Raw genomic sequence first — 7,500 nt, 5'->3', positions numbered from 1 at the left:
TGTGTGTGTGTGTGTGTGTGTGTGTGTGTGTGTGTGTTTGTGTGTGTGTGTGTGTATGTATGTGCGTGTGTTTGTGAGTGTGACCGTCAGCACGAGTAACTATCCAGTAACTTTACTTCCTTAGTCCCTTAACCTCCGTTCTCTCCCGCCCCTTAATTCCTTACCTTGCCCTCCCCATCCGCTTACCTTAATCCATACGCACATCCTCCTACACTTTCCCTTACCTTACCATCACTACCCTCATTTACCTTTTCCTCCCATTTTCACCCCTTTATCTTAACCCTTCTTTTCCCCTTTATCCCCAATATCTTATCCTCCCCACTCACCTTTTCCCTTTCCCCCTTACCCTACCCTCCCTACCTCCCCCTCACCCTTCCTTCCCTACCACCCCCTTACCCTTCCCTCCCTACCACCCCCTTACCCTACCCTCCCTACCTCCCCCTCCCCCTTCCCTCCCTACCTCCCCTTACCCTTCCCTCCCTACCACCCCCTTACCCTTCCCTCCCTACCACCCCCTTACCATACCCTCCCCACATCCCCCTCACCCTACCCTCCCTACCACCCCCCCTCACCCTACCCTCCTTACCTCCCCCTCTCCCTACCCTCCCTACCCTCCCCCCTCACCCTACCCTCCTTACCTCCCCCTCACCCTACCCTCCCTGCCTCCCCCCCTCACCCTACCCTCCTTACCTCCCCCTCACCCTACCCTCCCTACCCTCCCACCTTACCTCTAGCTCAAGTATATATTTTTTTTGCACAACTTGACACAACCCTCCAACATTGCCCATCATGAGGTTGTGACATCTGCGTTGATGTGTGGTTATCGCGGCCATGAGGTCGGGAGTGATGTCAGAAATAGTGGTGACCGATAGTGATGATAACATAGCGATAGAGGGTTGGTGATTGTGAGGAGGACAGACCGCGATTGATAGATAAGATTGATGGATTTAAAAAAAAACTACGGTCGATTTGGGGCACGGGTATGTGATGGCGTGTCTTTATTTGGGGCAATAACGGTGGAGGGTGGGTGGGGTAGGGGTGGCGGGGAACAGAGGAAGGGGAAAGGGGGATGGGGAGTTGGCAGAGGAAGGGGGGGAGTGGGGAAGAGGGTAGCATAGGAAGGGGGACGGAGGAGTGGGGTAAAAGGAAGCAGAGGAAGGGGGAGGGGGCAGGGGGGGTAGAGGGTGGCAGAGGAGGGCGGAGGGGGCAGGGGGGTAGAGAGTGGCAGAGGAAGGGGGTAGAGGGTAGCAGAGGAGGGTGGAGGGGGAAGGGGGGTAGAGAGTGGCAGAGGAAGAGGGAGGGGGCAGGGGGGTAGAGGGTGGCAGAAGGTGGCAGAGGAAGGGATGAAGGGAGTGGAGAGAGGGGAAGGGTACAGCTTGGTCAGTAGGAGGGCAAAGGGGCGCCGAGATATAAATACTGCACGCCTGATAACAAATATTGGACGTCTATTTATAGCTCTCATTAGAACTTGAGCGATGAGTTCCGTGTCTCTTCGCTCTTTCCGACCCCTTAGTTCCATTCCCTCTCCGACCCCCCACCCCACCCCCCACCCCTCTGCTTGCCCCCTCTCCAACCCCCCTCTCCTTTGCATGTCCTCTCTCTTTGCCCTCTCTTGGCCTTTTCGCTCGGTCTCTCTGCTCTCCTCATTTCTCCCTCTCCTCTCCGTCTTCCTCTTATCTGAGCCTCACCCTTTCCCCCCTCTTCCTCTCTTTCTCATTCCCGCTCCTATCCCATTCCCTCTTCCCTCTTTTCCTCCTTCCATTCCTCATTCTTTCTCTCTCCCATCCTCCTGCCTCTCCGTCCTCCTCCACCATCGATCCATCCATCCATCCATCCATCCATCCATCCATCCATCCATCCATCCATCCATCCATCCATCCATCCCTTCCTCTTCTTCTCTCTCTCCCCTCCATCCATCCATCCCTTCCTCTTCCTCTCTCTCTCTCTCCCTCTCCCCTCTCCCTCTCTCCCTTACCTCCCTCCATCCCTCTCTCCCTCCATCCTTCTCTCTCCCTCTCTCCCCTACCTCCATCCCTCCATCCCTCTCTCTCCCTCTTTCCCTCCTTCCCTCTCTCCCCTACCTCCCTCCATCCCTCTCTCCCCTACCTCCCTCTCTCCCTCTCTCCCTCTCTCCCTCCCGCCCTCCATCTACCCCCACCCTTGGCGGACAGCCCCGCGCTCTCCACGTCAGCCAAACTTCCCTGAATGACCCGAACTATTTAAACGGGCGAATGATGTAAAAATTCCCTTGGCAGAGATTCTGTTGCTGGCCTGGACGTTGCGGGTAGGCTGGCAGGCAGACGAAGGGGATGGGGATTAGGGAGGCTTGAAAAAGGAAGAAGGGGGGGGGGGGAAGGGAAAGGAGAAAAGGGGGAGGAGAAGGGAGAAAAGGGGAAGGGAGGAGGTAGGAAAGGGGGGAGGTGGATAAGGGGAGATAGAGGTAGAGAAGGGGAAAGGGAGAAGGGAGGGGGTGGGAAGGGGAGAAAGCAGACACACAGGGGGAGGGGGTAGGGATAATCAGACACACAGGGGGAGGGGAAGGGGAGAAAGCAGACACACGGAAGGAGGGGAAAGGGGGAAACAGACACACGGGGGAGGTAGAGAAGGGAGGGCGTGGGAATGGGGAGAAAACAGACACACGGGGGGAGGGGAAGGGGGAATCAGACACACGGGGGAGGTAGAGAAGGGAGGGGGTGGGAAGGGGAGAAAACAGACACACGGAAGGAGGGGAAAGGGGGAAACAGACACACGGGGGAGGTAGAGAAGAGAGGGCGTGGGAATGGGAGTCAGCAGACACACGGGGGGAGGGGAAGGGGGGATCAGACACACGGGGGAGGTAGAGAAGGGGAAAGGGAGAAGGGAGGGGGTGGGAAGGGGAGAATACAGACACACGGGGGGAGGGGAAGGGGGAATCAGACACACGGGGGAGGTAGAGAAGGGAGGGGGTGGGAAGGGGAGAAAGCAGACACACGGGGGGAGAGGAAGGGGGAATCAGACACACGGGGGAGGTAGAGAAGGGAGGGGGTGGGAAGGGGGAAATCAGACATGGGGGAACCTGGTATTCTGACGGCCCATCAAAGGTGAGTTGGCAAGGTGACTGGCAAGTAAACAGGCTTAGAGGCAAATAGGACAGATAGATAGATCAGCAGACACACAGGCAAGAAGTCAAAACAAATAAAACGATAATAAAAAGATTATCAGACGCAAGCAAGCAGAATGAGTCACGGGGCGAAGAATGTAGATGCGTGCGTAGGATGGAGAAGCAAAGGAGGAGAAACAGGTGGAAGGAGAGGAAGAAGCGGAAGAAGGGGAATTAGAGAATGAGGGGGAAGGAGAAGATAAGGGAAGGGGGGAAGGAAGGAGGAGAAAACGACGGTGACGGATGTTAAGGAGAATTGAAACGGAAAGGACGAAATAGAGAAGAAGAAGAAGAAGAAGAAAAAGATGATGATGATGATGAGGAGGAGGAGGAGGCATGCGCAGGGTGTCAGGAGGACAAGGCGACGCTCGCCTCAGAGGTCGTTGGTGCCACGGCTGGCCACGGACACACCTCCCAGGAATGTGTGTATATTAGAGGACCTTTTTTTCCGCGTTTATTTTTAGATTTGTTTTCGTCTTTATGGGATGGAAGGAGCTTGCTGGTGGCGCCGTCTCCTCCTCTTCTTCCTTCTCTTCCGCCTCTCCTCCTCCTTCTCCTCCTCCTTCTCCTCCCACCTCTTTCTCTCCTCTTTCCCTCTCCTCTCCCACCTCTCTCCTCTCTCTCCTCTCTCTCTCTCTCTCTCTCTCCTCTCTATCCTCTCTCCTCTCTATCCTCTCTCTCTCTCTCTCTCTCTCTCTCTCTCTCTCCTTCTCCCTCTCCCTCTCCCTCTCCCTCTCCCTCTCCCTCCCTCTCCCTCTCTCTCCCTCTCCCTCTCCCTCTCTCTCCCTCTCCCTCCCCCTCCCTCCCTCCCTCCCTCCCTCCCTCCTCTCACCTGCCCCGCCCCCTGTGTGGATAACCAGGGCTAATGATTGCGTCATGCGGGTATTTTTAAAGGTGAATCGTGATGCGGCCACTGGGCATGCAGAAGGGGGTAGGGGGCAGAGGGGTAGGGGGGCAGTGTGTGGCCCGGTGTTATGCTGGCTGGGACGTTATGCCAAGGCCGAGTTGACGCGCCTGCTGGCCACCTGGGTGTGTGTGTGTGTGTGTGTGTGTGTGTGTGTGTGTGTGTGTGTGTGTGTGTGTGTGTGTGTGTGTGTGTGAGGAAAGTTTTAAGTATATATATATATATATATATATATATATATATATATATATATATATATATATGTACATATATATATTTGTATATATACATACACCCACATAAACCTGTATACATATACATCTAGATATATACATGTTGAACATTCTTATAGATTTATTTAATTATTTATTCATTTATTTATATTTACCGTCCATACATGCAGAAAGAGTAAGAGTATGATTCAGAAACCATTTATATCGCCTGGCACTTGCCCTCTGATACCATATCAGATTTGCATGGGAAAATTGGCAGTGGGGGGCGGATGCCAACGTGTTATAGTAGCGTGCACCCCCCCCCCCCCCCAGCCCCCCCCCCCCTTATCGTAACGGTCACACTAGCCGCTTCGTCGCATATGGCCGTACATGTAGCCTCCAGCTCACTCACATGTTTTACTCGTGTGCCGCGGAATTCATCTCTGCCTTTTATATATACATGTATATATAGCTTTGACATTTGAATCCACTTCGCCGGCCAGCCAATCAACAGCCGAAGTCATTGTCGACGTCACGGCGCATGCATGACGTCACGGTGCGCCAGGATGTGTCACCCAGAGGAAGGGGGGGGAGGGGGGAGAGGCAGACGGGGGCAACACATGCCAAAGTGTTTTGTCCTCTCTCCCTCTTCCCTCTTCTCTTCACTCTTTTATGTATTTTTCAGTGTCTGCTTCTCAAGCCTCTTCCTTCCTCTCTCTCCATTTCCCTCTTTCTCATTCACCCTACTTATCCGTCTGTCTATATATTTCTTCCTTCTGCTTTCTCCCTCTATTTCACTCTCCTTCTCTCTCCAAAACCATATTTACCCCCCGCCGGAACTCTTTTTATTTTTGCATCAGATTTATTGGCGCGTTTCGGGATTACCCCGAAAGCAGCTAGCATCGGGCCAGATGAATGGGGCACTGAGCTATTTCCCCTTCCCCTGTGCCCCCTCCCCTCCTTACCCCACCCTGTCCTTCCCTAGCCCTCCCCTACCCCTCCCTCCCCCTGTCCTTCCCCCTCCCTTTCCCTGTCCTTCCCTAGCCCTCCCCTACCCCTCCTTGCCCATCCCCTGCCCCTGTCGCCCCCTGGCCCGCCCCTATCCCTCCCTGGGCGGGCGGGAGCAGAAGATTCTCATGTGATTCAGTGCGTCGCCGCGCGCCAAAACGAAGCGACACACGGGAGGTATGCGCAGGTGACTTCCCTCTCCCTCTTTCTATCTCTTTCTGTCCTTTCTTCCCTCCTGGCTGTGCTCTCCTCGGTCTTTCGTTATTCCTGCTCTCTTTAGCCGTTTTTCGTTTATCTCGTCTCATTTCTCTCTGCCTTTCTTTCCATCCCTCCCTTCTTTTTTTTTCGCTCTCTCCCTCTCCTCCCTTATCTTCATGCTACTCTCTGTCATTCCTTCATCCTTTCTTTCGCTTCCTTCTGTCCTTCATCCCTGCCTCCCCTCCCCTCCTCCTTATCTCTCCTATCTCTCTCCCGCTCCTTTTTTCCTCCCTCATCCTTTCTCTTCTTGCTCTCCTTCCACCTTTCTTTCGCTCTCTCCCTTTCTCCCCGCCTTCCTTCTTTTTCTCCATCTATTGCTATCAACGGCAGATTAGAAAAAATATGATAATGATAGTAATGATGATGATAATATATTCATGATAATATTGATACTGATAATAATGGTAAGTAAATGATAAGAAGATAATAATGATGATAATTGCAATGACAATAATGATAGTAATAATAATGATGATACTATATAATACTGATAATAATGAAAAGGATCATGAAAATTATAATTATATTAATGATAATAATAATAATGATAATATAATTATAATGATGATTTTATAATTATGATTATGATCAATAGCGATAATGATAGATCGATAACAAAGATAACAGTAATAATAATGAGATGAAGTTTGTGTGTGCAATTTCAATTATTCCCGACGACTAGAAACTCGCCGTGGCAAAAAGTCTGATAAACGGCGGGAAAAAATCGCGCTTTGCTTTTACTCTCTCATCGCGGGTAAGAAAGTTCCAAAGGATTTTTTGTGGTGTTTGTGAAGGGAAGAATGAAGAATTCTTTGTGTCGATTTTTTTTCTTTGACTACATTTCACACACGCTCACACATACACATGTACATGCACACAAAGTCTACGTATACAGACCTTGCACGCACAAGGTCTATATAAGTACTTATATAGAGCTTGTGCACGCACACGTACACACACACACACACACACACACACACACACACACACACACACACACACACACACACACACACACACACACACACACACACACACACACACACACACACACACACACACACACACACACACACACACACACACACACACACACACACGCACACGCACACACACACAAAATGTACATAAGGACATACATATGTATATACACACACACGTTACACCCTAACGCATAACGCACAAGCCAACACAGCACACAGGAAGAGCATAGGTTGCATCAGTAAATAGGCATGAACTCTGCCCAACGGCTCTTGGGTGGCAAGGAGTGGGAGTGGAGTGGGGCTGAATGGGGAGTCACATGGGTGGGGCACAGTGCCAGCCGTCCTTCCACCTTGTTGACATGTGAACACTGTCACCTCGTGCAGTGAAGAAAGCAAAATATTTTCATGCATGGAGTTATGGGTGCATGTGATAGGGAGGTGTGAGCTGTGGCTGGCTGGTACCCCACTTGGTAGTATTTATTTGTTTGTTTATATTATCCTGTTATTTTTTCATATGGATATGCTACATATGTTTTTTTCATTATGGCTGTGGGATGTTGGTTGCTGGGAGAATTTGATGTAGTATTGCAGGAATTCTAGATGACATATATATATATATATATATATATATATATATATATATATATATATATATATATATATATATATATATATATATATATATATATATATATATATATATATATATATATATATATATATATATATATATATATATGTGTGTGTGTGTGTGTGTGTGTGTGTGTGTGTCTGTGTGTGTGTGTGTGTGTGTGTGTGTGTCTGTGTGTGTGTAATGTATATATATATATATATATATATATATATATATATATATATATATATATATATATATATATATATATATACATATACACACACACACACATACATACACACACACACACACACACACACACACACACACACACACACACACACACACACACACACACACACACACACACACACACACAC

General features: G+C 49.9%; 2 protein-coding genes across 19 annotated transcripts in view; both read left to right on the top strand.

The window, feature by feature from the left end:
- Positions 1 to 7,500, top strand: part of LOC113809137 (peroxisomal trans-2-enoyl-CoA reductase) — a 289,487-nt gene that overhangs the window by 164,219 nt on the left and 117,768 nt on the right. The window lies entirely within an intron of this gene.
- The window catches only part of HDAC4 (histone deacetylase 4), a 233,794-nt gene that overhangs the window by 213,921 nt on the left and 12,373 nt on the right, over positions 1 to 7,500 (top strand). The window lies entirely within an intron of this gene.

The sequence above is a fragment of the Penaeus vannamei genome, chromosome 19 (genome assembly GCF_042767895.1).
Source record: "Penaeus vannamei isolate JL-2024 chromosome 19, ASM4276789v1, whole genome shotgun sequence".
Classification (NCBI taxonomy): Eukaryota; Metazoa; Arthropoda; class Malacostraca; order Decapoda; family Penaeidae; genus Penaeus; species Penaeus vannamei.
This window is presented reverse-complemented; position numbering and strand designations above follow the sequence as displayed.